Below are 14,086 nucleotides of genomic sequence, written 5' to 3' on the forward strand. Positions count from 1 at the left end.
ATTGATGATGATCATTAGAGATGAGCTGAGTTGATGATCATTATCATTGGTGATGAGTCATAAACGTTTTCATTTATGATTTTTGAGAAGAGATGATGAGTAAAAGATGAAATGAAGTTAAGAGTGGTTATGAAATTTGAATGAACTTTTCATTTTTAATCTATACTAAGAAACTACTCATAGAGTTTAGTCAAAATAAATATTGATCATACTTTATTTACAGAATAAAATACTTATTTAATTACACTCTATTGAACCTCTTTATTTTTCGTACATAAAGTTTGCTTGTTCATGTGGAAAACAATAACGAATAATCGTTTAATAATAATAGCATTTTGAAAAACGTTATTGGTCTATGGTAATAGGAACAGTTAACTTATTCAATTCAATCGAAATTGTCTAAAAATATACACAAATACAGTTACAAGAACGAAAAATTGAACAGTGGTTCCAGATGGAATTAAATAGAGAATGCATTTATATAATTATTATTTAACGAAAATCCCAAATAAATGCTGCAAATCACCCCGAAGACCTCTGCTACTGCAGACATTGACAACAGGGTTAACAGCTAGATGGAAATTCGATGAGAACTACTATCCAAAAATTAGTTGCCAGCCCGGGAATCGAACCCGGTACCTCCCAATTGCTAGTCAGGAATGCTTACCCTTACACCAAACTGACAATCTCTGGATAGCAGCGCTCATTTTAGGCGAAGCCACAGCGGCCAACCAGTTACAGATGGAATTAAATAGAGAATGCATTTATTCAAATGCTAATTAATATATAATTATTATTTAACGAAAATCCCAAATAAATGCTGCAAATCAGTTGAACAGTGGTTCCATGTTGATAGTAATTTCATGTTGGAGTAGAACGATAATATAGTGATACAAGGAGCAACGATAGTATAGTTGGCTATGGTGATAGATTTCTATAGTGATAAAGGCAGAATACTTTGTCAAATTTGATTGATCGAAGGTAGGGAGGTGTACAGAACAATGTAGGACATTAGGTAGTAGCAAAGAATAGTTACAGATTGCCTATTATACGGTAGTAGTACTGAGACAGAGAATACTAGACAATAAAGGACAATTAAATTTAGTAAGAATCTTCAAAAACATTAATTAAAGCTATGCAATAATTACAACAATGATGTGTGGATGTGAAATACTGAGTCAACTTTGATTTTCCGATGGTAGGGGGGGGGTGGACTAGGCAATGTAAAACAAAAGGTATTAGAAGAGAATAGTTATTGATATAGATTGTTCATTCTAGGGTAGATGAACTGAGACAGAGGATACTAAAAGATGATGGACAATTAAATCAAGCAAGAATCTTCAAAAACATCCATTTTAGCACTGAAACCATCAAATCAATGGGTTACAGATGTGTGGAATAAATAATAAAGCTTGAAACCGCAGTATGTGGTGATGCTTGTGGTTGCAGTGCAATCATGAACGAAGGTGAGGAACACCACGATGTGTGAATGGATGGCTAACCATCGTTGACTATGACAGCTATGGTTATATCGTTCATCATCTTCATCGCGTATTTTTCTCTCAACTTCCTTTAAATCCTCCTCTGCTCTTAAGACGTTTATACTAGGGATGGGTATCGAAAGACAAAACATCGATTTTTTTTCTCCTGAACATCGATAAGTGAAAAACATCGAACAGTAAACATCGATGTTTTAAACATCGACGTGTTGCCGTACATTTTACGGAAGACTATTATATCCTTAGAGTAACTCAGATAGTGAAATCAATTTCCTTTTTTATGTACATGTAAAAGAAAGGGACAGAGCTTTTAAAAAGTAGTTAACAATAAAGGAATATTATTGATTGGCAGCAACGAAACTGTAAGTTAATAAATTGTTTGTAGTTGTAGGTAATCAGACTCTACGTTATCAACGGATCGAATATAAAAAAGAAAATCCAATAATAGTTGAGTCAGAAACCTCTCGGGATATCCTCGAAGATTCTGTCTTGGGATTTCATCCTAAGCTAATTTTAGCAATCATTGTTACTCATAATCGTATTCATTCAATACCCGATAGTTTTATTTAGAAAATGAGGATGAATAGAGGTGTTTTTTATGTCTATCTACACTCCATACAATACGAGGACCTCTATTCCAGAGCTAGATTAATAATTGGTATTAAACGTATGTTGAGGAAAGCACTTGTAATAAGAAAAACTCTTTCTTCCTAAGAAACGAAAAATCCGACCTCTTATTCAATTATAAATAGGTATCTAACCTTGACAAGGGCCACAGTTATGTAAATCTTCAAGAGTATCCAACAGTCTCATATAAAAATACAGAGAGCCTGATTGAAAAATTCCTTTTTGTTGGGAAAAACATCGAATGACCGATGTCTAGGTAAAACCATCGATAAGTGAAAAATATTGAACAGTAGACATCGATGTTTGATGTTGAAACATCGATGTTTCTAAACATCGATGTATCGATACCCATCCCTAGTTTATACGTCTCTCAAATACTTTTGATGAGGCTCTGAGACCTCATTAAACAGAAGTTTAATCGCATATAAAATTCAGTTGTCTATAATACCATTGAGAAATGATAGAGTTTCAAGATAAAGTTAACATGAAATCGGCTTCGAATTTGGATCATAAACGACCTTTACCATGGAGATATCAGTTTATGCTATTTTTTCTCTATGATAATACTATATGGTTGATCAAGAGCATACGATGTGTAATGATTTAAATTGATCACTCAATTAAGAAAATTTAATTATTCTTGAGGATAATGACAGTGCTCGCAAATTCTCCAATAAGTGATACCAAAAAAGACAGTACAGTTTTACAAATTTGTAATGTTTTTCCGTTCAATTCATTCGTCTTTAATCATCTATAATAAAGTGAAGGAATGAATTGGCTTATACACGAATGATATAAGAAATTCCCGAATGACGTCTGAAATACTGAACTACTTAACTTAATATTTTGCATATAAATGCTCAATTCAACAAGGATGGTTATAGGCATATTTACAATTCTTCAAGATTTCATTACGTCAAGTTTTTTATTAGACCCTTGCTCGTGTTACTTGCTAATTATTCAATAAAGCTCGAAAATCTGAGAAAAATGGATTAGCCAGTAAATAGTAAACAGGGAATGAAAGTTTATCCATTCCCAAAATATCCTATTATTTATTTATTTATTTATTTATCTATTAGGTTAGCAAAAACAATGCAACAATTTAGCTTCTAGGAAGCAATTAAAAAACGAAAAAGATATTAATTTTCCAATGATGATGTAGGTTTTAAAAAATAAGTTAGAATTCCCAATAGACGTTAGCCCAATTTTGTCAATTTGATGCATGATTGAAGACCGTGAAAGATGTTACTTTGAATGAGAACAATGGGACAGTCAGTGGACGATGGCATGCTTGATGGTCATGTTCTATGTCAATTAGGTGCTGCGCAAACCCTGTCGCAAAGATAACGTGATTTGCGCATGTCCGCATGCTGTTTGTCGAGTAGCAAGGTCGCCTATTAATTTTTCAGTAGCAATCGATAGCCAAGAGAACACACTCGGGCTGAGGCTATGGCCGGCTTCTCTACTAGAAGTTATCCTTCCTGGACGGAATTGTTCGACAAATACAACCCTCACTCAGTCTTTCCTGAATAACTTTGCATACATATCTCGCATGCAAGTTTCCAATTCAGTTCTACTGTTGTTCCCAGAGACGTCAACAGTACAGGAAGGAATAAGACCTCTAAGACATGAGGATAAATTAGAAGGAAAAGTGGTAGAGCATTTTTTATCTGGATCTGTTTTATGTTCACAGAATGATTCCGACAATTCAATGGTACTCCGTATTCAATAGTACAAGCTTACTGATCCGTTAAGCAGCTTACTGAACTAGGAACTTATTATTTCATTCATTGGATAGAGCAAACAATACAATAGTCGAAAAAGAAAAAACAGGCTATTACCCAAAACTTCTTCTATTTCCTGATTTTGTCACAAATTAAAACATATTGAAAACACCACTACTCTTGAAAATGTGAAAAAATGTATTTATAGGACCTACATTAGTTAATTTACAACGACAACTTTCTAAGTATTTGAAGCTCAGGTGATGCTGAGGGGATGAATGATAATACAAACGTTTTCGTTTATAATGAAATACTGGAATATTGTCTAGAAATATCACGAATTTGTTGAAAAATTACATACATGTTCAACACTATTGGTGTCATCTTCAGGGTGAGAACTCTAAACAGTTTTGAATTCTCACACTGAAGAAAGTATGTATGTAATTTTTCAATAAATTCAAGATCTTTCTAGACAACATTCCAGTATTTCATTATGGATGGATATCACTAATGGCAAATCTCATCAACAGTATCTGAAGTTTCCATTCATAATGATGTCATGAATGGAGAGAGGAGATGAATGTGACTATGTGTCACATTTTTAAAGATCTACAGTCAAAACGTAACAAGAAACAAAATTTTTATTTAAAAAAGCATCACTTTAATATTCAAAGATCTGGTGTGGCTCACTCACACAACTTTCCTTGCTGTTATGAAAATTGATCACCTGACGCTAGTGTTCCCGCGCATCTCAAGTCTACCTACTATTCAAAGATTTGAGCCAGCTGGTGACAGGGCAATAACGCTGGAGACACACATGAGGTCTGCTATCTCTTCATAGTGAATGATTTAATAGAATCAACAATAATTTGCAATTGAATAATCACATTTTCTCGAATTTAAAGCTTATTTTCAATTTTAGGTGAAAATGTTACTCAACATTAATTGTAGAGATTTTCATGCTCAATCTACTCCACTTGATTTTTTTTGTTTCAATTGTATCTGAAGCCTGATAATTGGGAATCTATTTGCATTGATGGGGCGGAGCTCCTGAAATTTTTACAGATATGGGACTTGTGGCAGTTGATAGAGCTTATCGATAACTTTTTTAGGTATGAATTTGATCAAAATCGTTGGAGCCGTTTCCGAAAAAATCACGAAAAACCCTGTTTTTGACAACATTTTCGCCATTTTAGCCGCCATCTTGAATTGCATTTGATCAAAATTGTTCGTGTCGGATCCTTATAGTGAAAGGACCTTAGGTTCCAAATTTCAAGTCATTCCATTAGTTGGGAGATGAGATATCGTGTACACATACACTCATACAGACCAATGCCCAAAATCCACTTTTTTGGACTCAGGGGACCTTGAACCGTATAGAAATTTGGAAATTTGGGTGCCTTAACTTTTTCGGAAAGTAATACTTTCCTTACCTATGGTAATAGGGCAAGGAAAGTGAAAATCATCACTCTAATGTTCAAAAAGTAGCATAATCAAAAATAAACTACTACATTCGAAAAGTTCACAATTTTGAATTAACATTTTTGGAGTAGATCAGTCAGTCACCAAGGCTAAACCCGAAGTATGAAAAGTTTGGAAATTTGTTTGTACTGTTATCAGCTTTTGGTTACAAGAATATTTATAGAACAATTAATAATTCAAGAATGATTATATCTGATATGAAAGTACTTCTGTACTTCTGTACTTCTGTACTTCTCCATGAGCAATGGATGTCTCAATAGTCTCCACAAATAATATTCACATTAACTGATCGAATTGAAATGAGTTTAGTAAGAAAAAGGAAGAATGAATATACCTTTGCTTATCGAACGAAGAGATAAGATGTTGAGATATGTCAATAATTAAAATGTCAATTCCCAGATGAACAACTTTAAGGAATTTTGATCACTAATGTCGTAACAAATATTCGAACATTTTAATATAAGTTATAGAACATTTCATATGTAACTTATCCACAATATTCATATTTAATAAGGAACCTTGCTCACCAATATAGTAAAAAATCTTTGAACTATATTATGCTTTAATTGAAACATCTCAAACCTTATGTACCTACAAGTAAGAAGCTGGAACATTTCTTTTTAAGACTGGTGAAATAGGGAGAAGCGGAAAACAACACATTGCTATATTTATATTTTAGGCTTTCAAGGAAGATTTGATTTGGTCTGAGTTGTTGACATCAATGTAATCTCTTCAACATTATGAGTCCCCTATGAGTCCCCTATACGAGCTGTCTGGTCAGTAATGATTGCACCAAACTCACATGCATAGAGCCAACTGATTTCCCATCAGTGTTGGGTACCTCAATAATTGAATTATAACCTGTGGATATACCTGCACATACCACTATGCGGAAGCTACAGGTTAATCATCAGATTCCCCAGGGTTCATGGTATCCCATCTCGTTCATTGTGTACCAAGTTCATAAGCACCATATTGGTTATCAGCATTATGAGGTCTATAATCATATTTTCTGAGGGTGAATTCCGATTGTTTTGAACAAAGACCAGATAAATTAAGTAATCATGAACACTTTAGAATATCAACAATAAGATGACCATTAGAGTAATACCTGCATGGAGACCTAAAATTAGTGTTTTCATTCGATTTCCAGTCTAGGGCTGCATTATCTCTATGATTCACTATCAAGCAAGCACCCAACACGAGCTTGAGGCCAGGCCCATCAGTGGAAATATATTTATTAATATGAAAAAAATTGTTTGCTTTGTATTGAAAAATAATGATTTCTTTGCATCATCTTATTGACAACAGTCTCTGTTATACGTTATTCTTTTCACTTTTAAAATATTAAATTGTGATATAGCAGTCAAATATTTATTAATGAAAGCTATTAGCTTCTACTCACTAGAGTGTTGATGAAGGGCCTAGTGTCCGAAAGCGCTCCACAAATGTGAGTAGAAGCTAATAGCTTTTATTAATAAAAATATTTGACTGATATGTCGCGATTTATTATTTCAAAAGTGAAAAGAATAACGTATAACAGAGACTGTTGTCACTAAGATGATACGAAGAAACTTTTGTTATTTTTCAATACAAAGCAAAAAATTTGTTCTATATTAATAATATATATTTCCACTGATGGGCTTCAAGCTCGTGTTGGGTGCTTCGGTGATAGTGAATCTACTTCACAAATGTGAGTAGAAGCTAAAAGATTTTATTTATAAATATTTGACTGCTATGTCATAATTTAATATTTCAAAAATGATCATTAACAGTTCATTAGCAGTTCGTGATGGAAACAAACATTGAGGAGTCTTATTATTTTGTTACCATAAAACGTTCTAGTTTCTAGTACGTACTCTGCTGTAGAACTGGAAGAGTAATGCAGTATTAGCTATGACTATACTCTACAATCACTGTGTGGAATGGACAATCCCTGCTCAGAGGTCTTTCAATTACACAGTGCTTCCTTTCCAGAGCTCTCCATTGGGTCTCGAGTAAAAGCTCATCTAGAAGGAATCGTAGGTAACCAATAGGAGTAAGATTCTCAATTCTCAGGTCAATTATTATTTCAGATTGTAACATAGCCAATTTCTCAGTCAAGTGGCTCAATAAAAAAGAATAGGATTGAAAGTATTCTTGATTCTTCTATGTACTCTATAGATTTCAATTCTGTACATTAGACTCGTTTTCATCAAAGAAGATGAATTTGTTTTATTGATCACTGCCCACATTGATACACATCTCCCAAAATTCAAATCCTCCTCTTCAAAGTCGAGTGTTCGAAATATAACCTCAATTGATATTATTCCAAATAATGAGATCGATATTGCGAGTCTGGAAATCGTATGAACTCATTCGTACTTATTCTTACGGGTTTGGGTGCAGTCACATTTACTTGACACGAAAATCAAGATCGATCAATCCTTATGAGTTTATAGAAATCTACAATAGAGCTTAAGTTCGTTGGTGTCTACAACAGAACTTAAGTTTGTGGGAATCGGCAACAGAACTTGAGTTCATGGTCGAACACCACACAACATTAAACACTAGTTTGCCATTTGAGTACTTGCTACCATAGGATAACCAATCAATGGTTACATAGTGTAAGCAAGATCTGCCTTTACCGAGTATGTAAGGGTGGGAAAATGAAAAACAAGAAATGATCGTACTGGTTTTTGATAATTAAAACAAAACAATAAATTATTTGTACAAAATTAGAATTATAATTAGAAAATAACGAAATAATAATAAACAGATGAAATTTCAAGGGCTACTCGCTTGCTGCTAGTGAAAATTCATTTTGTTGTGGTTATGGAAAATTTAAAACAAATAACTCAGTAGTCACCTACCTTTTTGATAATGGCTTCCCAATTTGGCATCCACTGGTTGAAACGCGACGTTAATTATTAATTAAAAATAAAAAAAAACTGATCTAATGAAGTGGGTTCAGATCCCTTCCTATTTAATAATACAATTCTCTTTAAACTGCCCGAACTGTGACAGGAAAACTGTATTATAAAACAAGAACAAAATCTATCCCCTTCACCAGAACAGCCGGACTTTACTCACAGTCCTCACGAACGAGCTCACACACACACAAGTAAAATTTTGGGTATTAATATATAACTCAGTCAATGCCAAACATGAAGCCATTTCAAATACATATTTTTATCAGTCGCACAAGCGAGCACGTTTGTTATCAAAAACAAAATAGAAGCTACAATAATTTTGATAACAAATGAAATAAACAATCTTTCTGTCGATGACAAAAACTGTTCAAAGACAAAAACATTGTTCATTAAACTTTTCTAAATTAAAACTCTAAAATCCTGATCAATATGAGATAAATATATGATTCATATATATGTCCCATATGACCAGGTGACACATCACCCATCCCGCTGAAAGACTCGTCCCCGAGTCTGTAGTCAAGAGGGGAACAAAAAAAATAAATAATGATTAAACAAAATAATATACTCGGGAAACAAACGTGTGCCTGATTGACTTGATAATGCTACTATAATACATTGAAATCAAACTTTTACATAGAAAGGTAGGTTACTCAAACTAAATTACAAACATTCAAATCAAATTCAAAATGAAACTATGCTGCACAATAACATTGATATATATGAAACTAACTTTCAATATTATACACATTAATATACATTGCACTTTAATTTAATCTCATCTTGAAAAAAAAGACGTACATGAATATTCAACTTATTATGAAAAGAAAATCTCAATTGACAATAATTTATTTGTGAATCAACATTGAACTACTTCAAAAGCTGCAATAAAAATCGAAAAAAAACTTTATAAGTACATTATGACTCATAACTATATAGTCAAGAAAAAAAAACAATAAAACAGTTAATCCATCAAAAAGTAACTATATAACTCTTAACTATCGATTATATGTATCTTGGGTTGTGCTACCGTTACAGCAGATAATTTACACACATACAACTTGATGCCTAAATATGCACAGAATAAAGTTAAAAACCCTAACCAGCCAAATAATATAAAAAAAACAAAACTAGAGGAATTTACAACATCTCCCCAAGAATTTGGAAGATCTACTTTGTGAAATATATCTGACGATATTACGTCTTGAACTGTAAATTCCGGAACCTTTATATCTATATCAGTTTTCAACTCTGAACATGAGTCCGAAATTTTTCGTTTAACACCATTATTTGCTGATCCACATTTCTGGCTATAATTAATTTTAATATCTCCAAGATCAATCTCGTATTTATAGAAGATTGAATATTTCTTATCATCCGTATTAGAATATTTTCTTCTAACATATATCCCATTGTGCCTAACACCTTCCAAAGTAGAACCTGATTCAGTGACTATACAACCTCCTAATTCATTCCTTGAATTATCAATATTTGATGGACCGCCGTCTAAAACATTTTCATCAATATGCCTAGTACTAAACTCCTGTGTCCTATCAGTAAAATATGCTTTCTTACGTCTAGCATTTTCCGAAAACTTTCTGCCATCAAAAGAACACACTCTAATATCATAGCCTTCTTTTTCACAAATTCTATGCATCCTTTTATAAACCCGATAAGCATAATTAACGTTGTAAAAACAATTCCGCGTAAAATGATTATGTTTACCACAAACTTTACATTTCTTACGTCTTCTTTTTCTATTAGTCCTATTATTCACGAGACTAACATTCTGATGCATCTTGACTCCTCTAGATTCACAATCATTACGCATACCAGAGTTCACAAAATGTTCAAACGGCCTGTTATCAATCGTAAAAGAGAAATCCAAATCACTTTCCGATAAATCTGATAACTCTTCCTTAATCATTTCCCTATCTTTATCCTCTTTGTAAATTATATCTTCCTCATTCAAATCACAATCATTACAAATAAGAACTTCATCCAACCCATTTTCAATCTCGAAGTTACTAACATGACAATATACATCCACTTCATTTGAAACATAATAATTACAAGAATCAAAATCATCAGAGATAATAGCATTTTCTAAACAATTCTCAATTTCAAACTCATTTCCGATTTCCAATAGTTCTTCAAATTCTGGTTCCATAATATCATCAATTACTTGCACCTGTCCAAATTTCCACTCATTCAAATACTGACATGATAATTCATATTTCTCAACATTTTTAAACAATTCTACAATGTTAGTATTTGATAACATTATAATTCTTTCAAATATATTTGAAGACAAACCTCTTAAAATTATCCTGATAATCCGAGATTCATGCATATTCGAATCTACTTTTCTACACAGGGATAAGACTCGTGCTACAAAATCTCTGCCATCTTCGTCAAATTCCATGCTACAAGTATCTAATTCCTTTTCTAGTTTCCACAATTTGAGAGGAGATCGATAGAAATTAACCAATTTTTCTTTCACTGGCATATATTCAAATTTGTTCTGTTGAGTCAAATCGTTCTCAATAACATAAAAATATTTCTCAGCACTTCCTTTCAAACAAAACCGCAAGTATAATAAATTATCCTTTTCATCCCAGCCGTTGGCCAAGGCAACCTTTTCAAAATAGTTGAAGAAATCATCAATGTCAAATTCTTCATCTTTTCCATCAAAAAATTTCGGTAATAGTAACGGTCTAAGTTTTTCCATTGTTAATCTGTTCCAATCCAATTCTATTCAATAATAAATAATAAATTTCCAATTAATCCGGTTTCAATAATCATAAATTCCCCATATCTCAAATATCGATATCTCTCCAATAATAATAAATTTATCCTATTCAATCATATCTTAATAATCATTAATTTCTCATCTCATCATAAATATCTAATTCTTTCTAATAAGAATTGATAATAAATCTTGCAATCGTACAAAATCTTCAATTGTCATAGCTTTTGCAATTCAAAATCTCAAAATCAATAATAATCGTAAATCTTCCAATATCGTGAATCTCAAAATTAATCTGTTCAATTATAATCATCATTCTCCATCCGTTAAAATCCATTATTAGCAATCAATTTTTTGTTCCACAATATTCCAATTCAATAAATCCTCGAAATTCATCCTACAAACTGTTTTTACAGTACCGTAAGGTTCAAACTCAACTATTTCACCCATAATTTTACTGAAATAAAAACATATATTTAATAATGAAAAATGCAACCACAAAAATTGAATCTTCAATGAGGTAACCGGAAAAGTCCAAATTTTAAAAGCTGGATTAAAAACCCTTGAGCCTCCACCAAATATGTAAGCAAGATCTGCCTTCACCGAGTATGTAAGGGTGGGAAAATGAAAAACAAGAAATGATCGTACTGGTTTTTGATAATTAAAACAAAACAATAAATTATTTGTACAAAATTATAATTATAATTAGAAAATAACGAAATAATAATAAACAGATGAAATTTCAAGGGCTACTCGCTTACTGCTAGTGAAAATTCATTTTGTTGTGGTTATGGAAAATTTAAAACAAATGACTCAGTAGTCACCTACCTTTTTGATAATGGCTTCCCAATTTGGCATCCACTGGTTGAAACGCGACGTTAATTATTAATTAAAAATAAAAAAAAACTGATCTAATGAAGTGGGTTCAGATCCCTTCCTATTTAATAATACAATTCTCTTTAAACTGCCCGAACTGTGACAGGAAAACTGTATTATAAAACAAGAACAAAATCTATCCCCTTCACCAGAACAGCCGGACTTTACTCACAGTCCTCACGAACGAGCTCACACACACACAAGTAAAATTTTTGGGTATTAATATATAACTCAGTCAATGCCAAACATGAAGCCATTTCAAATACATATTTTTATCAGTCGCACAAGCGAGCACGTTTGTTATCAAAAACAAAATAGAAGCTACAATAATTTTGATAACAAATGAAATAAACAATCTTTCTGTCGATGACAAAAACTGTTCAAAGACAAAAACATTGTTCATTAAACTTTTCTAAATTAAAACTCTAAAATCCTGATCAATATGAGATAAATATATGATTCATATATATGTCCCATATGACCAGGTGACAATAGTTACATACTAACGCATAGCTATTCTCTGGTGCTACCATCAACATCAAACTACCCATTCAAAGCAACGTCAAACAATGTATGATCTCTCACATAAGATTTCGAAAACAGCTTCAGGATTATATTGAAATAGTGTAGTGCTGTTTTAGGTCTAGAGGATTAACCTGTCACTTCGGTAAGTGCACCTGAGTAAATTCATCATTATGTTATAAATTGAGTTTCTATTGATTGATTTTTGTGAGGTATGTTTTAGCAAAGAATAACCAATATCTAGTATAGAATAATTTGTTGTAGTGATAGGTAACTTTAATTCTAGTGCTTTGAGTTGGGTTTCTATTGATTCACTGTTGAACAGTATGTTGTGGCAAAGTGGCATAAAACAACCAAGTATCGAATCTGATGTTGTAGTTGTAGGTACGGTAACTTCATCTTTGTGTTTTAGGTTGGACTTATGTTGATTTAACGTTGTGCAGTATGTTGTAGCTTAGAATACCAATAACTAGTATCGAATCTATTTTTGTAGTGATAGGTAACTTCATTTACGTGTTTTGAGTTTGGTATCTATTGATTGATTGTTGTGCAGTATGTTGTACAGGATAATCAATATCCAGAATCGAATCTATTGTAGCAGTGGTAGGTAGCTTCGTCTTTGTGTTTTGAGTTGGGTTTTATTGATTGATCGTTGTGCAGTATGTTTTAACATCGAATAACCAATATCCAGTATCGAATCTATTGTTGTAGAGATAGGTAACTCCATATTTGTGTTTTGGGTTAGATTTCTATTGATTCAACGCTCGTTGTACAGTATGTTGTAGCATAGAATAACCAATGTCCTATAGAATAACCAATATCGAATCTATTGCTGTAGTGTGATAGGTAATTAATTTCTCCGTTCTGAGTTGGATTTCTATTGATTGATTGTTGTGCAGTATGTTGTGGCATAGAATACCAATCTAGTATTGAATCTATTGTTGTAGTGATAGGTGCACTACGACATTGAGAAAAGATAGATTATGCTCTATGTCTACGCAGAGTTCTAGAGCAAGCAACTGTATTGTGTTCAACCTGCAGTCAGCAGCCGACTGCAATAAACGATAAGCGACTGCAATCGATAGCAGTGAAATATTAATTTACCTGAGGGGTCCTCCACAGGTAGGTTGCAGTGCAGGGCTCAGGGAGAGGGGACCACGACGTCCCTTTCAGCTTACCGTTACGTCGAAGTCGGCGACAAGCTGGTTCCTCGCACTAGATTGTCGTTTGTAGCAGGGGCCCAAGGAGTGAGAGAGGAACGTTCGGGTCGCTGTTACGACGAAACGGTTCGCAGTTCGCGCGGCGGACAGTCGTCGACGTCCCGAGTCGTCCACTCTGACTGGAAGGAGTCCGCGTACTCGACAGCTCACGCATGCGAACTGACGCGTCCCGGCGCAGACGCAGCGCAGTTATTATTGTCGGCCTGCTCTGCCACTGCTCCTCTGTTCACCCAATACCCACAGCTTCTTCATTCACCTGACACCCCTATTGCTGTTGTGCTAGCTGCTTGTTGCACCCTAACTCACTCAACTAAATATTTATTCTCCAGGCTACAAACTTTTGGATCAAGTTATACGGTTTCAAATGCAAATAGTTTTTCCATTTATTGGAAACTGTGAAGACTATGATGCTCAGTTGTTTTTCTTGATCGAAATGATTCAGAAGTTTGAAGGAAGTGCCTATTGTACTACAGCC

The 14,086-nt window shown here is 33.4% G+C and overlaps 1 protein-coding gene across 19 annotated transcripts in view; it reads right to left on the bottom strand.

The window, feature by feature from the left end:
- Positions 1-13,752, bottom strand: part of LOC111056280 (potassium voltage-gated channel protein Shab) — a 127,648-nt gene extending 113,896 nt beyond the window's left edge. For 11 of the 19 annotated variants that reach the window (XM_039428789.1, XM_039428783.1, XM_039428778.1 and 8 more), the window contains exon 1: positions 13,496-13,749. The gene's annotated coding sequence lies outside the window, so the exon portion shown is untranslated. Of the gene's footprint in view, positions 1-13,495 lie in introns of all 19 variants that reach the window. The other 8 variants (XM_039428791.1, XM_039428781.1, XM_039428774.1 and 5 more) reach the window with 2 other exon arrangements.
- Positions 13,753-14,086: the final 334 nt, after the last annotated feature.

The sequence above is a fragment of the Nilaparvata lugens genome, chromosome 5, assembly GCF_014356525.2.
Source record: "Nilaparvata lugens isolate BPH chromosome 5, ASM1435652v1, whole genome shotgun sequence".
Lineage (NCBI taxonomy): Eukaryota > Metazoa > Arthropoda > Insecta > Hemiptera > Delphacidae > Nilaparvata > Nilaparvata lugens.